This window comes from Rhinopithecus bieti, unplaced genomic scaffold (genome assembly GCF_001698545.2).
Source record: "Rhinopithecus bieti isolate Rb0 unplaced genomic scaffold, ASM169854v2 scaffold_33113, whole genome shotgun sequence".
Taxonomy (NCBI): domain Eukaryota; kingdom Metazoa; phylum Chordata; class Mammalia; order Primates; family Cercopithecidae; genus Rhinopithecus; species Rhinopithecus bieti.
The window spans coordinates 218,162-238,384 of NW_016814022.1; the positions used below are offsets into that span (position 1 = coordinate 218,162).

A 20,223-nucleotide genomic window follows, 5' to 3' on the forward strand; every position below is an offset into this window, starting at 1 on the left:
CACCCCGAGGCCTCCAGGCGCCCCAACCCGCCCTGCAGCGGCCGCGCCCCGCTGGCCTGCGGCGAGTCGGCGAGGTCAGCACCCCACTGCAACGCTTCCCGCGCTGCGGCCCTTAGACCCCTGAAGCCCCTCTTTCAGTAGAGCGACCGGTCCACGGTTTAAATGATCGCTGCGAAGACACATAAAGGGCCTTAACATTAGCCGTGCTTCCAAGGCCTGACCTCCTGACCCCAAGACTTTACTAAGGGGCCGTCTGCGCCTCGAGAGTTCCCTCGAAAGGCCGTGGTGGGGACAGAAGGTCCTGGAAAGAAGCGGGCCGCGCTCCCCCCTGCTGCGGAGACTGCGGGGTAGATGGGGGCAGGAGCAGATCCGGAGGCCCAGGTCCCCGCCTGGCCGCTCTGTTCTATACTCTGGCCTGAGAGAAGCTGGTCAAAAACAGCAGTGCCCTGGCCGCCCCTCCGACGAAGAATCCATCGGAACCCGAGTCTGCTGAAAGAAGCCTTTGGTACCTGTTGATGCAGGCGGGGACCTGAGATTTGATACAACCTCCTGTTACTTTTTGACTGTAAAAGCTGATTATTGCGCTTAAAAGACACTTTTATTCCTACCATTAAAATATTTTTACTGTTACGGTTTACATAAACTATCCTTATAAACATCATAAAACTTCCTTCCCCGTAAGCCGTGGATGGACCGCCAGAGTAACCAAATACCTGTGCAGTGTAATTGTTTCGTCTACTGACCCTTATCTTTGCATAACTTTATACACACCATTATTCCTTTTTAAAAAATCAATTTAAAATAAGGTTTGCTAAAGCTCAGTCATATATACACAAAGGTTTCATTTATATTATTCTGCTTTGTAATATCATAAAAGTACACAAAAATGAAATTAAAATGAGTAAATTTTGTTATTTTATACCATACTCATTGATTCTAGTCATGTGAAAAACTATACAAGTGCACAGAGTGAATCATTTTTCCTTTTAGAATATGCGCAGGCATACCAATAGAGTAGCTGAATGCAAACTTCAGATCTACTAAAATCACACAAAATGATTTAAAGTTTTTAAGTTGAAAAATCTTAGAAGAGTTACATAAAGGATTTTGTGTAAGTAAATGTTAATGCTTTCTGCTTTCCACTCTTTGGAAAACTACTTAAGCAGGCCTCTGCCCTTGGCGTATTATATAGACTTTTCGGTGCTACAGTATTAGCTGGCATTTGGAAAATTCCCTTGTGTCTGAATCTGTTAAAATAGCAACCTATCTATCAGCAAAACAAATTTTAACTTTATATTTATTCATGTAAACATGGAGATTCAGATGTTCCATCAGCATCAAAATTAAGTAATTTATTAACTATTCACCAGCCTTTGCTTCATTAACCAATTCTATAGAAGTAATGTCTCTCTAAAGCTGTGAATCTATAGAGCTCAAATAAATGTAGTTCAATTCCATGTTGTTATGTATCTCACCAAATTATTTATTTTCCAATAACTTGGTTTTTATAGGCTTAGTGTAATTTCCTCTCAATATACAGACCTCACAAATTTGCATGACTGTTTTAACGGTGTATTTACAGATAAGTTTTTATTTGCACATAAGGACAAAAAGGTGAAGTGAAATTTGGTCCCAATGGAAACCTGTTAGGTTCCCTGAACATATGGCTCATTGGGCTGTTACTTCCTTTTTGAGATCATTTTCCAAGATTTTTTAATATATACATCAATTTGACACCAGTTATAAAGAAAATATATTGGCTTTGAAGATTCCTCCACCTGGGGCGTATCTCTTAATAACACACCATGTAGTCAGGTGTACCTCTGAATGTACAGGTTTCCAGTCTCTGAAAACAGGGCATAATTTGAAATCAGTCAGAGCTGCCAGTTGATTTACACTGTCTTTGAAATTAGGTAGTCTTTGGATTCTTAGAATGCCACATTGATTTGATTTATACAGTTTAGGGGTGACTGACTAAAACTCTTTTTTGGAAGGCTGTGCATTTGGAATCCACAGTATTACAATGATTTCTCTCAGTAGATACAAGTGATGTAAGTCTCATTTGTTGAAAGTGGGTGGTGCCAGCTTAAGACTTAAGGGGAAAATCACAGCACTTTGAAAAAGATGTAAATGTTCAATTGGTATAAAAGGGGAAAAATTGTGCTAAAACATGTGCCTATTTCCATTATGCTTAATTTACTATTCAAAACAAGTTTTTCCTAATAAGCTCTATTGTTTCTTTCTGTTTTGTAAAATTTAATATGTGTGAGACAAAAACCAGATTCAGAATGTGAATGAAGTCTGTTTAGCCAAAGATTGTGGGAGCTTACAGTTGAAGAAGGCCTCAAATTAAAAGAAACATCACCTTCTATCACCGAAAAAATACAAAGAAGCAAGTTTCTTGGGTCATTTCTAGAACCAGTTCCTAGATTGCCAACTTCCTCCATCCTCAGAGCTCCTCATGGATGAATTCACACACTTTAAAGTGCACCAAGCACTAGAATATTCAGAATGATTATGCCACGTTTATTTACTGCATAGCTGTAGCTTTCATCTTATTGTAGTCCTCTTTTTTCTGAAGTATCAATCCCATAATAGGACTGAAGGAAGTTCTCAAACATGTTATCCCCTTGTCTTGCCTATACAGGGTATGTCTGTCTCAAAGTCACTCACACATCTCCGGAGAATCTGCACCTGATTATGCAACCCTTTGACGTTTAACCCATCTCCCATGGTTGAATGTCCCCTTGGAATCTAGAAGGCCTGGATATCCTGGCACTTGCCCATGTGTCCTTTGTTGTTTAGAGCTTATTAGGAAAAACTTGTTTTGAATAATAAATTAAGCATAATGGATATTGTTAATATCCTTTGGAAGGAGTGTACAAATAATGACTTCTCGCTTTAAAATAATTCAAGGAATAGTTGTTTTTAAAATAAGAAAATATTGGTCGGGCGTGGTGGCTGACACCTGTAATTCCAGCACTTTGGGAGGCCGAGGCAGGCAGATCACTTGAGGTCAGGAGTTCAAGACCAGCCTGACCAAGAGATGGAGAAACCCTGTCTCTACTAAAAATAAAAAATTAGCCAGGCATGGTGGCATATGCCTGTACTCCCAGCTACCAGGGAGGGTGAGGCAGGAGAATCGCTTGAACCTGGGAGGCGGAGGTTGCAGTGAGCCGAGATCGCGCCATTGCACTCCAGCCTGGGCAACAAGAGTGAAACTCCGTCTCAAAAAATAAATAAATAAATAAAATAAGAAAATATTAAAGACTGCCTAATTCAGCTTTCTTTTTGTGTGGACAAAACAAACAATAAAAAATACCCCACTGTATCTAAGGAGAATAAATGAGTCCCTCACACCTACTCAAATAGTTGGAACTCAACTCAAGCTCTCCTGTCTTTTTCAATCTATTGTTTTTTCCATGACCAACTCCTACCTCAAATAAAATATAGTTTTTCACTGACTTTGTACTTTGTTTCAGAGGAAGCCTAAGTCCTACCCGAAGTCTTTTTACACAAAAGAATGAACCACAGAGAGAGGAGGGGGCCTGACATTACCTGACACTGGAGTGGGGTTTATATTTAAAGGTTGTCGGTCAGGTGAGGTGGCTCACGCCTGTAATCGTAGCACTTTGGGAAGCCAAGGCAGGCGGATCACCTGAGGTCAAGAGTTCGAGACTAGCCTGGCCAATGTGGTGAAACCCTGTCTCTACTAAAAATACAAAAATTAGCTGGGTGTGGTGGTGCATGCCTGTAGTCCCAGCTACTCGGGAGACCGAGGCAGGAGAATCGCTTGAACCTGGGAGGCAGAGGCTGCAGTGAGCTGAGATCGCGCCACTGCACTCCAGCCTGGGGGACAAAGCCAGACTCCATCTTAATCAATCAATCAATGTTGTCAATTTATCACCACTCTAACAAGGGCCCCAGTCCATTTCTGCTTGGAAAAGAGGCACTTTAACCCACTGGGTGTTGAGCATCTCTCTGGCCTGCTCCAATGAGGGAAGAGCAAGTCATGGAACATATTTTTGTAGACACAAACTAACATGAGAGAAGATAAAAAATGATTCGTACCTCTAGAGTATGGAGTTAAACTTACCATAACTGCCAAACCACAGTGCTAAGTTTTTTAACTGTGAATTCTAGGTTAGAGTTTGTCTGGGGGAAAAAAAATAGCTAACCAGCATGAACTGGAAGTGAGCTTATGTATTTTCTAAAACTATCGATCTGGAACTAAAACATTCTCTAAACCAACCAAATACTTCATTTGGCCTTCACTGTCTGGAGATGGCTGTGCAGCTCAGAAGGAGGTCTCGGCCTTATATTATCTTCCCCTGAGAGTGTTGGTGAATCAACTCTGAAAACAGCACTCATTAGACAAATAGTTTCTCCATTTGCAGCTGTTAAATAGCTCTACCCGCCAGTGATAAAGGGGCATCCTGTGTGGGTGTATTCAGACCACTTCAAGCAACTGGCTTAAAAGGAAGGCTAGCTCACTGGGGATCCAAAGTATCAGTAAGGGTGATAAAGCTTGCTTGAAAAAGCTCTCTCTAACTGGGGCTGGGGAAGCAATGCAAGCAGCAGGCTTCCTCCAGAAAGGCAGCCTTCTGACTCCTCACCCTCTCACACACACTTCAATATGCAAAGACCCACTGTTTTGTTGCGTTTTTCCTGAGGTTTTATCATTGACATTGCAAAAGCCTTTTCCTTCAGCATCTGCAAGACCCTATTTCATGAGATCTATTTCTAAGTTAAAGCCTTTCATACATTTCAAAGCAGACTTTGCCTTTAAAGTTCTCAACTCTTTTTTTCCAAAATAAACTAAATACCAATGGGTAACGTGGCTCTATAGTCAAGGTTTAGAAAAAATATACGCACTAATGCCGGCATGGGAACCACTGTAACTGACATTCCACTTGCAGACATGCTAGGGTACGCTCTCTCGGCCAGGGATGGAGGGTTTCTGTGGGCCAGACCCAGTCTGCCAACCTTAGGAAAGGAACCCGGCTCCATTTCCTAGTGAAGTGGCAACAATGACTGCCACTTCCTCCTCAAATATAATGTAAGGACATTTCCAAGTCGCTTCAGTCATTTCTTCCTCCTCCACCCTACCATGTGCTTACAAAAGTATGCTGTAGGAGAAACTCAATTTCTTTTTCCAGGCAAGGTTCCATTAAACATGTCCCCAATAACCTGATTACATCAGACAATGAGCCTTCCTTCTTGTATGGTTTCTTCAGTAGAATATTTTTTAGTTAGAATTGACAGATTTAGCCAATAAAAATACAGGATGCCCAGTTAAATTTTTTGAATTTCAGGTAGATAACCATTTTTTTACTCTAAGAATGCTCCATGCAATATTTGGCAACCCTATTTTTAACATCACATTGACTATCTAGATATGGAGTTGAATCTTAGCAGATTCTCTCCTAGTTTGGGGCTGGGGAAGTGGTTAGGTGTGGAGTTAATATTTACTCTTTTTCCGTCCGCAATTTTCTTTCTTCCATTCTCCTTCCGCAGGGAACGTCTCGGGGCTTCTTGAACCTCTCTCAGCATTTACTGTACGCCCCCCTCCCCTCGCTTTTGCTGATAAAATGGTTGGTGTTGTGTTTAAAGTGTTTATAAAGTCTCCTCCGTGATAACGCGAGCATTTAAGAGAGAGAATTCGTGGCACACCGCTTCCTCCCCTTCAGAGTGCCCCGGCGTCTCTCTAGCCGCCGCCTCCAGGCGGGTGAGAAGGTGACACCTGAGAATTCCTCCCTCTCACCCCTGACCCTGCCGGAAAGGGAAACTGAGATGCCGGCATTGGGCCCCTGGGAAGCCAGGGAAAGAGGAAAGGAGAAAGCCAGGAGGGCTTTTAGGTGCCTTCCAGTGCCACACGGCGGGGCGTTGAGGGGCCGAGCGAGGCAGGCCCTTCCCTGAGGCCTGGACTGGAGGCCTCCTTCAGACGCCGGCGATGGCCTGGGCCGCCTGCCGCCACGCAGGGGCCGCGCGCCTGGACCCCAGGGCCCCTTTGCCGGCGGGAGGCCGGGGGGACCAACTGCTCTCGGCGCCCGGGGTGGGGGGAGGCCGGGAAACCTCGGCTTCCGGGCGAGAGGCACCCAGGCCCTTATCAGCCCCCCGGCCGTGGCCGCGCCGGGCCTCGCTTCAGCCGGGCAATTCTTCCCCTCATTTGTTGCATTGTTTGCATTAATATGAATATCTTGTTCTGTTTGTTTTGTCTCCTGAGAGCCAATAAAGCTGTGAGTTTTTTCTTTACACCAAATGCAGCTCTACGGGCGATCAATCAATGGGTAGTCTTCAGATAATCTGTGAGAGTGAGAAATCTAATAAAGCTAGCGACTAAAAAAGGAAAACAAAATCTATTTTTCTCTTAGGTTAACTACGTCAGGATTAATGTGTTCCACTTCTGCAGCCTGAGGTGGGTTTAACTCTTGTTCTTCAACCCCCCCGCCCAACAAATTGATTTAAATGTCAAGATGGGAGGGGAAGAGGACTAAGGAAAGAAAGAGGAAAGAAAAGGGATGTTTAGGAGTCTCTTAAGTTTTCTGATGGTTGGCCGATTCTTTCAAGAAGAGGGAAGACGGTACTTTCTAACGTCCCAGAAAATCAGAGAAATGGAGGATTCTAACAAAATGTAGTTTGGCAAAGAGACCCTCAGTTTTCCGAACAGACAGGAAATGTAAATTAATAATGACGTTAAATAAGTGATGATAACAAAACAAGTTATTATTAGTGCCCCCTGCCCCATCACTCGTTTGCTTTTGCTAGATGCTAAACTTAACTCCTCAAATGCATTTTTTGGAAGGCCCCTCAACCATCCTGAGCAATGCAGGAAATAAGAGAAAGATCATCTGCCTGGGCTGCAGTTCTCCTCACAGCACAATGCAACCAAAATCATTTATAAACAGATCAAAATAACAATCTGAATTATCTAACATTAGCAGCTGAACTGAAGAGCCCAAGATTATGTGATGAATTGTTAAATTGCAGTAGCATTGTTTTGGATTACTAATTAAAAAAAATAAGCAAACCCCATGACTCTAGATATGACAACTGAAAATACCCACAAATTATTTAATAAATGAAGCGTCTAACAACTTTAACACTTCCTGGTCGCCCTGTTAATAAATGTAATTTGAGGTAGATTTTTAAAATCTTCAATCTAAACAGTGAATTCATTACGCGCCATTCAGATCTCTGGATGCCTATGGACTTCTTGGAATTAGGTGTTAAATAGACAAAAGTGAACCAAACTGCCTTTAAAAGCACAGCATGACCATGTAATTCTTTTTCCAGTTTGTGGTAAAAAATGATGAAACTTCTTTCCAAGTAGCTATCACCCAGATTTAGTGTGAAAAGTAGTGTAATTGTAATTCACGCCATCAGGGTCTATCGCTGATAGACGATCAGCTGTTCTGTAGAGGGGAGAGGCTTTCTTTTCAAATAGGAAAGCTGCCAAGTGCTCTGCGATACCTCCAGCAAGCTTATCGGATTGAGTTCAGAGCCAAAACAGCAGCTGCACACATATGCAAATTGGCAATTAATAGTATAACATTCTGTAAAAAAAAAAAAAAAAAAAAAAAAAAATTTTAAATTTTAAAGAAAATAGAAAGAAGCTACCTGAACATTAACCTTAACTGTAACTGGGACTTCTAAGATGAATGACTAAGGATTAATTACCCTCTGGAGAGGACTTGCTCTTTAATACCTTCTCTCCTGCAGATCAAGTCTTTGTTGTCTTGCTGAGTTTTGTCTGTTTCCTGGAACACAACAATACACTCTACAGGAAGAACTTTAAAGTAACTAAAAAGCCCTTATATTTTGATTCCAGAAAATGGAGAAATTCAGTCCTTTGCATGGATCATTCCTTCTGCAAACAGAGATCACAAAGCAAGAGCTTTAGCATCCTCGTGAAAAAGACATTTTGTTCTGGGTGTCATCATCTCCTTCCACTACAGCTTGCAATTGGAACAAGCTTCACATCCTGGGGGTGCTGCCTGTCTCTGTCTTGATTTCTGTCTGTCTCTTCCTCCCATTGACAGGAATGTCGTTTGTATCCTCCACGCAGCAGTTTGCAGAAATCCAGCAAGGTTTATGGTTTATGTTGCCCAGCATGTATAAACACACACTCTCAAATGTTTTTTAAAAATCTATGAATTTGTTAGATTTCTTAACATCCTGGTCCTCCTACCCCAATTCTCACACAGAAAGTACTCTGTTGCCCTGATATAGTCCTACCATAGTTCTGGCTAGGATTAGGTTGATGGTCTAAGCCCCAAGAAAGGCCTGGCATTTTCATAGCAGGCTTTCCCCAATGTTTTGAGTCTTCCTCTCTCACTCCCTTTTCTTTTTCCCTCGGAGGAGGGGATGTTAGGGATGGGCGGGTGATTAGCAAATGTTTCAGGTAATCTGTGAATTTTTTTTTTTTTTTTTTTTTTTGAGACGGAGTCTTGCTCTGTCGCCCGGGCTGGAGTGCAGTGGCCAGATCTCAGCTCACTGCAAGCTCCGCCTCCCGGGTTTACGCCCTTCTCCTGCCTCAGCCTCCGGAGTAGCTGGGACTACAGGCGCCCACCACCTCGCCCGGCTAGTTTTTTGTATTTTAGTAGAGACAGGGTTTCACCGTGTTAGCCAGGATGGTCTCGATCTCCTGACCTCGTGATCCGCCCGTCTCAGCCTCCCAAAGTGCTGGGATTACAGGCTTGAGCCACCGCGCCCGGCCTATGAATTCTTAATAGTCATATTTCCATGGTGGAAGATCTCGCTATTTCTCTGATATGACAGGTTACAGAAACCTTGGTGTTGGGGGTTTTACAGATATTTCCAAGTTCTAGGAGTTTGAGCTTTGGGTCAAGATGTTGATTCCTTTTAATGCATGAGGGTGAAGGAGATTTTATTTTGCTTTATTCTTTTGGATGTTATGAGATGAGATTGTATCTAGTCTTGGCTGTAACCTATACCATAAATGCAACCATTATTTCTGTCTCTTTCTCCTTTTATCACCTCCACTTCTAGAGATACTACTTTCAGTTTTATTGCAAATCAACTGTATCTTTAGTTTAAACCATTATTTTTCATATACCCTAGGCACATTTCCCTTATAATGAGAGAAATTTTAGATTATTAATGGTCTACCTAAAAGGATACTGTACACTTTTCATTGCCAATATGGGCTTTGAAGCTTAAATATCAACATTTTTATAGGAAATTTACCCACATCAAATTTAAATACATTTGCTTATATTTCTTGGAAAAAAGATTTTAGATAACTATCAATTAAGCACCCAATTCCATTTGGGGTGCAGAAAATTTTGAGCCCCTTGATAAGAAGGGAAAAAAAACTTTCCTCTAAATAACCAACACTGGATCAGAAAAATTGAACTTTTCTAAATGTTTATTATTAACAAAACTTTTTTTGTCTGATTCCACTAGAAGCATCCTATGTTGTGAACACCATAAAGTTATGAGGGAAAAAAATCGCAAATCTAAATTTTATTTAGAAGTGAGATACTGTTTTTCTTGACTTGCAATCCAATTCGAATGCATTGTTAGATTTTCTGTTTTATTATGATTAAATAACAATGGTTTAAAATGATAGCAAGTCAACTGAAAAGTTGCTTTGGAATAAAACAAAAGTGGGAATGCCAACTTTCTTTTCTTCTCTATAACTTCATTAACATGGTTGTATAGACATTTGCATGTAAAATGTAGCTAACAAAAATTACACAGAAGTAAATTTAGTCCTCTAGTGCCTACCTCTATGGTGAAATCAGACCATTTGGCATAGTTTGAAGTCTTCCAAGAAGCCTGGTTTCCACCTGGAAAATAAATTACTAAATTTGAATGTGTTACTTATACTATGGTGAGTTGTCTATCTGTTACATTTTATTTTAGTGCATATACTAGAAATTGTATTTAGGGTGTTCTAAAATTGTCATCTGTCAAGGTAGAAAATTATAATAATATAATTATACTCAGAAAGCATTTTGATTTTAGATTATTTTGGCACTGTTACAAATATGATGAATTTTTTAAAAATTCAGAATGTTTATTACAAATTCATATGTTTAATTGTCAAATTTTGAGATTAATTTAGATAAGCTATAACCAAAGTTTATTTTCTTTGCATTTATTGGTACATAGTTAATGCTTGTACACAGGCTTCAGTGTAACACATATACACTATTGCAATATTTAGCTGTACTTATTTGCTTTATCTTTAAATGGTACTTTGTCCCAAAATTTTCTAAGAGTTTGATAAATTATCAAACATTTATCAAATCACTGTTGCATTCCCTATTCATCAATACATTCTGTTTTAAATCATAAACAGTTTAATTCTGAGTTATAAGAAATATTTTGAGTAATCAAAGATTCTATATTGTATGACAAAAAGTATCATAATGAGATTATTGATGAGATGTCATGATCAGTGAAGACCATACTCAGTGAATTTACCCAGATAAAACTATGTGTTATAATGCTGCAAGTATACACAGAGGTAGGAGATAAAGGTGTGCTACCATGGCTCAGTAAAAACTCCTTACCACAGCTAGTGACAAGAACAATGTTTTGTTAAAATGTGTAGGTTTTTCTTCATCTCAAAGGATAGTGCATTAATCTAAAGAAAGTAATTTTTCTCTCTGAAATGTACAGTAAGTTGAGTTAAATAACTAGAGCAAGTATGGTTGTGGAATTTTATTTTCTCAAGCTCAGAAACTTTTAAATTTACTACAATATACCGAAATATGTCTAATTACTATACCACCCTTGCAATGATTACAATTTTGATGTTTGTCATTTTTTACATCCTAACACGCTTTGTGAATCCAGGTGATTATATAATGGATACCATCTTCTGTGGGAGTGAAAAGAAGAAAAACTTGATTCATACTTAAAGGTGCTATATTTGAGGAATGTGATGTTAAAATATTTTCTCTTAGCACAAGGCATTTGTTTTAAAGAATTTATCCGGAGAACTCAGGACATTTTCTATATAATAAACTGAATGATGAACATTATTTAAGATGATAAATGGGAATAAATTTTAGAAAGTCATATCTCTAGAAAAATTTACTTGACCATTGGATTAATAGTCTAAGAAGTGATGGTGATAGAATAATAATAGCGTCTTGGTGAAGCCCTTTCCCTGTGCTAGACACTTCACGTACTTTCCCTCATTCAATCGTTAATAATCACCTAATGAACCCAACATGATTTTGTTTTGCTGATGAGAAAAATGAGGCTAAGTTAAGTCACATAGCTTGTAATGGATGAGGCTTTATAGCTGTGGGACTCTAGAGTCCATCTGATCATGTGATGTAGTTCCATTCTGGTTTCTGAAGGACAGAGACATGGAGGAGGATTGAAAACTGTCTCTTTCCCCTCTTAAAATTCAGTTTTTCATTTACTAAATCCAAGAGTAAGTGAAGTGGTCCAAGAATTTAGCAATGTAGTCAAGGTCCATTTGATTAGGAAGTCTTTATATGACTAGAAACAGGATTGCTTTGGCACATACATAAAGACTGGGAGATCTACACATCCATCCTCAAATTTAGCAATTTGAAGCAGTTAGCTTCACGGACAGTTTTGTATGCATTGCTAAATGCAGACACAAAAACTGCATTTGCAAAAAGAGGAAACCCAGTTAAACTAGGTTGCAAATTTGGCCCTAATTTAGCGTAGCATTTGTGATACATATAGGTTAGAGTGACATTTATATAATGGTGTGAAATATGAGAAAGTTCCAATGCTAGACACAAAGACTTTTAAAAATTGCTTTTGCCTACTTTGGTTAGTTTAAGAAACAGGAGGAAGAATTTGGTTTTTCAAGTGATGGGAAGCCTTTAAGGATGTTGGAACACTGTTCAGTCCCCTGGGGTTCTGCCTGCTGTACAATTTTAAATGTCTTTTAGCTAAAAAATTGGCCAACAAGGGAAACATAGAGATGAAATCTCTTATTTCTTATCTGGAAAGTGAGAAACTATAGGTGGCTAACATAATCCAATTTTGAAAGTCGAATGAATGGTCAGCTTTTGGGGTCAGAAAGTCATAATCCTCCTTGTTAATATGTCTATCTAACTGGAGTAACCACCTACCTATTAAGAATTTATCTTGGAAATTTTGTCCTTATGCTCAGTTGTAGACATGTTTCAGCTTAAGAAATACAGCCAAAAATGAGACTAGATAAATACACCATGTTTCATGTAAATGCTGCTATCATGGTACCTGAAACTATTTCCATTTCTTCATTGACGACCACTGGAGGGCAGTGTTTTCTCCTTTGGGAACAGCACCTGGTTTCACATAGATGTGTTAAAAAGGCATCTGGGTTACGGGAAATGAGTTGTACTTCTCATTCAGGCTGTGCTTGGAATTTACCCCCTCCTGTTTACATGTCATTCGGATTGTTCCTTATCATACTGCCTGTCAAATTAGTTGTACCTGAAATCAGATTCCAAAAGATCACGTACAATACATATTTTCTGTTTTAGAGCTTTGTATTCATTAACTATTTGAGGCATTATGTCGAGTTCATTTTGCTAATATAAATAGCAATAAAAAAGAATATATGAGCAAGAGTAGGCAGTTTTAACCGATGCTTTGCACTTAAAATTTCAATAGTTCATTGATTTTCAGTATAATTTTATTACATATAATATGTATACATATATTTGTCACCAAATTAGCAAATTCACATTTCCTGGAAAGAACAAAGGAAGACTTTTCCTAGAAGCTTATTTGTCATATCTTATGATATGCCTTGTTCCCTAAGGGTGGTATGTGGAAAAATGTTTAGTTTCCTCTATTTAAAAAAATGATCTATTACTGAGTATTAAATTATAAAATTATACTAATTTGTGTTCCCATTAGTTAAAAAATTAAACTAGATTACATAATAATTTGGTGTGTCGGGGGTCCATTTAATCTTTATTTAAGGGCATATAATGCAAATTGAATTCTTTTAATTATAATAGTCATGTTTCATTGTTAAAAATGAAAATATATATTTTAGCTCTGTGACTTTGTCTAGCAAAATGTTGCTATTTTTGCAAAATCAATATATAATTTTAGTCTAATGATTTACTTGATTTAGTTTTCAACAAAGTGCCCAGAAGCTTACCTGGAACTTGGCTAAAATAAGGCAGAGCAACCAATCACTTGAGGAAAACATAAATAACAATATCTGTATCATAAGTGCTTTTAAAATATTTCATTTTTATAACATTATTTCCAATTACAAAAGTAATACATGTTCATTGTGTACAGCTGTGTGGCTAACTTTTTGTATTTTTAGTAGAGACGGGGTTTCACTGTGTTAGCAAGGATGATCTCAATCTCCTGACCTCGTGATTTGCCTGTCTCAGCCTCCCAAAGTGCTGGGATTACAGGCATGAGCCACTGTGCCTGGCCTCTTATACATATTTTATGTATTAAAATAATTAGCATATATGACATTACTCATTTATGAATGACACTTCCCTTAAAATACATCACATTTTCCCATGTCAATTAAATACTTACTATAGTATTCCATAGTATAAATGCACCATAGTTTGTCTAACAAGTTCTCTAACACTATGTATTTGGTAATTGCTAATTTTTCTTTTTTTGAGATGGAGTCTCACTCTGTCTCCCAGGATGGAGTGCAGTGGTGCAATCTCATCTCACTGCAGCTTCTACCTCCTGAATTCAAGCAATTCTGCCTCGGCCTCCTGAGTAGCTGGGACTACAGGCATGTGTCACCATGCTCAGCTGATTTTTGTATATTTTAGTAGAGATGGGGTTTCACTATGTTGGCCAGGGTGGTCTCAAACTCTTGACCTCAAATGATTCACCCACCTAGGCCTCCCAAACTGCTGGGATTGCAGGCATGAGCCACCATGCCCAGCCAATAATTGTTAATTTTTCTATATCATAAACAATGCTATGTGAACATCTCTGTAGACAAATATTTGCACACATTTATAATTACTTCCTCCAGATAAATTTCTAAAAGGGGAATTTTAGGGTCAAAAAGGATTTTTTTTATAAGTTTTTGATACATAGGCTAAAATGACTTCCAAAATAGAAGTACATGAGAATGTCTGTTTATCCTTCTCTTCACCAACACTAAAAGTTATCAGGTTTTAATGATATCTAATTTGATGTTTGAAAAAATTATTGTTCTTTTACTTTTAGTTATTTTGCTTACTTGAAAATTTTAAATTTCATATATTGTTTGCCATTTATAATATTGCTTTATAGTGTACTTATTCCTATATGACATCAATTTTTTCTGTTGGGGTGTTTGTATTTTTTTATTTTTTATAAAGAAAGTTATTTATGTAAAGTTACCATAGTAACACTATGTCATACATTTTACAAGGATCTTTCTAAGCTAAACTTTATCATATTTTGTTACTGACTTTTTCACTTTTAAATTGTCAATATCTCAAGTGTTTTCATTAACATTTCTACCTTTACTTATAGAAAATCTTCCTCATGGCCGGGCACGGTGGCTCACGCCTGTAATCCCAGCACTTTGGGAGGCTGAGGTGGGTGGATCACAAGGTCAGGAGTTCAAGACCAGCCTGGCCAGCATGGTGAAACCCTGTCTCTACTAAAACATACAAAAATTAGCCAGGCGTGGTGGCACATGCCTATAGTTTCAGCTACTTAGGAAGCTGAGGTAGGAGAATCACTTGAAATCAGGAGGCGGAGGCTACAGTGAGCTGAGATTGCACCACTGCACTCCAGCCTGGACGACAGAGTGAGACTCCATCTCTGAAGAAAAAAAGGAAAATCTTCCTCACAAAAGATTAGATAAATATTCACTTTTATTATTTTTTATTTACTTCTTTATTTTATTTTATTTTATTTTATTTTTTACAAATGAAAAAGGTTTATTGGACTTACAGTTCCATGTGGCTGGGGAAGCCTCACAATCATGGTGGAAGGTGAAAGGCAAGGAGGAGCAAGTCACGTCTTACATTGATGGCAGCAGGAAAGAGAGAGTTTGTAGCAGAGAAACTCTCATTTCCTTTTTTTTAATTATTATTATTATACTTTAAGTTCTAGGGTACATGTGCATAATGTGCAGGTTTGTTACATATGTATACTTGTGCCATGTTGGTGTGCTGCACCCATCAACTCATCAGCACCCATCAACTCATCATTTATATCAGGTATAATTCCCAATGCAATCCCTCCCCCCACCCCCATGTACTTCTTTATTTTTTTATTCAGACAGGATCTTGCTCTGTTGCCCAGGCTGGAGTGCAGTTGGACGATCATGGCTCACTGGAACCTCGACCTCTTGGGCTCAAGTGATCCTCCAGCCTTCAGAGGAGCTGGGACTATAGGCACGCATGACCACCTGCTAAAATATTCACTTTTGTTTTCTCCTATATATTTGATGATTTTTTGTTTTTATTTTATGCATTTAATGCTTTAATATGTCTGCAATTTATTTTGGTTTGTCATGTGAGGATAGGATTGGATCTTTTTTTTTTTTAACTGTTAAGCAATTGTCCCTGAAAGTTTATTGAATAATATATTTTTTTCCTACTGATTTTAAGATTTTTGAATTTAGCTGAAAGCTTTTATCTTCTAGGGTCCTCTCTTGAGATTAATTTCCACTCCACTGATTTCTCTATTCTTCTACCTTTATCACAATATTTAAATAATACAGTCTTATATCTGGTATTGCAAGTCCTTCAGTAGTTTTCCTTTCCAAAATTTTCTTTGTCATTCTTGACTATTTATTCATTCATATTATTCTGAATTACATTATTAAGTTAAAAAAAGATTCACTTAAGAACATATGTATTGCTGTGAAAAAAATACTCAAGATACATTAAGTGAAGACAGTAAATTGTACAACAATATATATATTAGCTTGCTTGAAATTTAAAAAGTCAGAAAAAGCCTAGAAGTGTGTGTGCAAGCCCGTGTGTATGTGAGGCTGTTCCTTATTGATACATATAAACATTCTGGAAGATTGGCCAAAAAAAGTATTAACAATGATTAGCTTTGGTTAGTGGAATGGACATTGTGGAGAAGAGGAAATTTTACTCTTGATTATAAAGAATCTTCTTAGGTAGTTTGGATTTTCTACCATGAACAAGCATTAGTCATAAAATTTTGGTAAATGTCTTTGAAAAAAATCTTTGAAAAAGATTATTTAAAAGCTACTTACACACAAAAGGACAAATACTGCATAATTCCACTCATCTGAGGTACCTAGAGTAGTCAGATTCATAGAGCCATCAAGTAGAATGGTGGTTGCCAGGAGCTGAGGGAAGGGGACAATGGGGATTGTTGTTAAAGGTGTACAGAGGAGTCTCAGTTTTGTAAGATGGAAACAGTCTGGAGATGGATGGTGGTGATAGTTGCACAACAATGTGAATGTACCTAATGCTACTGAACTGTACACTTAAAAATGGTTAAAACGATAAGTTTTATTTACCACAATTTTTTTTTTTTTTTGAGACGGAGTCTTGCTCTATCGCCCAGGCTGGAGTGCAGTGGCGCGATCTCGGCTCACTGCAACCTCTGCCTCCTGGGTTCAAGTGATTCTCCTGCCTCAGCCTCCAGAGTAGCTGAGATTACATGCACGTACCACCATGCCTGGCTAATTTTTTTATTTTTAGTAGAGACGGGGTTTCACCATGTTGGTCAGGCTGGTCTTGAACTCCTGACCTTGTGATCTGCCTGCCTCGACCTCCCAAAGTGCTGGGATTACAAGAGTGAGCCACCTCGCCTTGCCCTACCACAATTTTTTTTAAAGCTGTTTACAATGATTTACCTCTGGGGAGTTGGATTGAGGAGTTAGCATGTAGGCCAAGGACAATATTTTTCATTTAACACCTTCTGTATGGGCTGAATTTTTCGGGAGAAGCCCATGTTATTTTCATAATAAAAAAATTTTAGGACTATCTCTAGACCTATTCTGATTCAGGGATTGCCCAATTAAAAGAAATCTAATGTCATAGTTAATTTTAAAAATTTATTGGAAATCCTAAGCTGAATTACATTAAATTTATAAATGATGGGATGGCTTTAAAATATTGTCATTTACTCATATAGAAATAGTTTTCAAAAATTTTAATGATCCTTTGAAAATTCTGAAATTTCTTCATATGGGTCCTACACAAGTTCTGTAGTTTATTAGTTTATCCCTGGGTTTTATATATCTGTATCTCTATCTATAGATTGATAGAGATATATATATTATATCAATTGCCTAATTGCTATTCTTTGTAAAATTAATTTGTCTCATTGAAGACTTTTTTGTAATTTTTTTTCCTCTAAATAACTCAATGAAACTTGATTTTTATAATTTTCTTGATTTGAATCTTAAAAAAATCCTAAAGTAATTGGTCCATTCAAGTTGGTCAGTTCAAGTTCAAGCTAAAATTATTGAATAATTAGAAATACTCTAATTTAGCCAATGTAACTGTTTTTTATTTATGTGATTTTTTTAAATCATGTAAACATGGCTTAAGAAAATATCTATTATAAAGAATATAATATAAATGACTGCAGAGTATAATACCTGTCACTCTGAAAAGGAATGCAAAGGAGTAATGAACAAAAAACAATTATTAGTATGATAGGATTTACATGAATAATTTATGAGAACCTAGATAAGGAGTAAACAATAGATATCACCCATTTTGAGTTCTATAGACTTTTTCCATATTTGCAGAAGATATTGCTTGTATGTATTTTTTTCATTTCTAAAAGGAAAGTGTTTTGCTTTTATTTCTGACTCTATATTATTGTAGAAAGCATTCGATACTATTGACAAAAAGTATTTTCTTGTATGAAGATCAACCATAAACCTATCATCCAGAAAAAACTACCATAAATAGTATTTTGCCTATTCCTCAAGAATTATATTAACATATATTTCACATATTTATAAAAATGAGATCACACTGTACATACAGTTTTATAGCCTCCTTTTTTCTCTTAATATATAATCACTGCTATCTTTAACGTCCATACAGATCTTCATAATTCTTAATGACTATCGTTGAAATGTATATTTTATTTTATGGAAGTTCCATAATTTATTTGATCAATCCCCTGTTGATTAACATTTACATAGTCTCAACTTTTTTACTTTGAATATTGTAATACATCTTTTCACATTTGACAAGATTATTCCTTAAGAAATGGAAATACTCAATGAGTCTGCATAATTTTAAGACTTCCATGTTAAAATTAAATATTTTTTCTTAAAATTAAAATATGTGTTATTGCTGAACTGTCCTACAAAAGAGGTCATAGTCATTTTGCTCTCAAGGCTTTTCTACATTGGTTTTTCTTCTCTCTTTTTTTTTGTTTTCAAACTCTGCAAAGTCTCAGAATATATTGTGTTAATATAATCTTTAAAATCATTTACATTCCAATAAGTGGGAACTTTTATTTTATTGTTTCTTTTAATTTCCAGAATTTGATTAGTAATGAGGTTTATCTTGTTTCCATGTGTCTATGGCCTATTATGTTACTCCTGTTGTTCTTCTGGAGTATACCTCCTATTATTATTGACTTGTAAGCACTTCTCAAGGATTACAAATATTAATTTTTTGTTTGTGATGTGTTTTTTTTTAGTATTTTTACCTTGTTTATGCCATTTTCTTCAAAGTTTTTATGTATTCCAATTAATGACTTTGGTGTCACTCTTAGACATTCTTTACAAGATTAGTAAGAAAAGATTCGGTATTTTATTCTAATTATATTATCTTTATCTTTTCATATTTTTCATTTATATCTCTAACAAACTTAGAGTTTCTTTTTTTTAAGTATACATTAGAGATTTAATATTTCTTCCAAGCAGTTAGTTACTATCCCCTAACCACTTTTGAGCAATCCATATTTTCTCGACTAAATTCTTGGATACGCTGTTACCTATTTCCAGATTTTCGCCTCTGTTTCGTTGACCTTTTTTAGCTGTGTGATTCCGAGGTATTGTTCAGGTTTTTCTGCAATAATGCTGTCTAACAAACACTTCCCCAAATCTCAGTGGCGTACAATAACAAATATTTATTTCTCTTTCATGGGTATCTGGGTCAGCTGTGACACTGAAATGTTCTTCTGGACACAAATGGACTTTACTCCAAGCTACAGGTCAGATTGGAGTGCTACACATTTCTCTTTTTTCAGGCTGTGATAACAATAGCTCCTTGGAACAAATTCTTCTTATAATGGATGGTAAGAGTACAAGAAGGCTGGCTGAAACTTGCCACACTCTTAAACCTCAACTCCAACACATTGTTTTTTCCATCCACCCTGCATTGGTCTGAAGATCAGACAATCAACCCTAAGTGAATGGGAAAGGAAAGTGCATTGTCTCCACGGGGAAGGCATGTCAGGGACTTAGAGAAAATGGAGAACTGTGAGCAAATAATAATATGTACCACACTGAGCTAGTTATATTTTCTAAGCCTCAGTTTCCTCAGTGTCAAATAGAATAATTGTGAAGACTCAATTATATAGATGATAAATGTCAAACACATTGTACCTGGTATTTTAGTCATTCAGAAATTGTGTATCTGGTTGCTAACAGTATATCACTTAAATTACTATAGTTTTGCAAGTTTTGTTTTTGTATTTGTTTTTGTTTTTGTTTTTAGATAGTATCTCGCACTGTCACCCAGGCTGGAGTGCAATGGCGCGATCTTTCGCTCACTGCAACCTCCGCCTCTTGGGTTCAAGCTATTCTTCCGCCTCCGCCTCCCAAGTGGGGATTACAGGCGCCTGCCATCACGCCCCACTAAGTTTTGTAGAGACAGGGTTTCATCATGTTGGCCAGGCTGGTCTTGAACGGCTGACCTCAGGTGATTCCCCCCTCCTCCACCTCCCAAGTGCTGGGATTACAGACATGAGCCACGGCCCCCGGCCAATATTTTTAAATATTTATAAAGGCAGATTAGCTCCTACCCCTATCACTCTTTCTTTTAAAGGATTTTCTCACTATTCTCTACCATTTTTTTTCCTCCAGATGAATAGATTTTAGATTCTATCACATATGTTCATCTTTTTAATAAGTGAGGAAAATATCTTCTCAGTCATACTACTTTTAGACTGATGAGCAAGTTGTTCCACAGCCTTACCAAGAGGAGGTTGAGGAATGACTTGGAACCCATAATAATCAATATATTTTCTGTTTATTCAAAAAATTCAAAACTGTACTGCACCAATTTGCAAATGACATTGAATAAATTGGGGTGATTA

At 37.5% G+C, this 20,223-nt stretch overlaps 1 long non-coding RNA gene across 1 annotated transcript in view; it reads right to left on the minus strand.

Moving 5' to 3' along the window:
- Positions 1-5,954, minus strand: part of LOC108513562 (uncharacterized) — a 22,297-nt gene extending 16,343 nt beyond the window's left edge. Inside the window, exon 1 of the long non-coding RNA XR_001880936.1 lies at positions 5,473-5,954. This is a non-coding gene — a long non-coding RNA (uncharacterized LOC108513562). The remainder of the gene's footprint in view (positions 1-5,472) is intronic.
- Between the last annotated feature and the right edge of the window lie 14,269 nt (positions 5,955-20,223).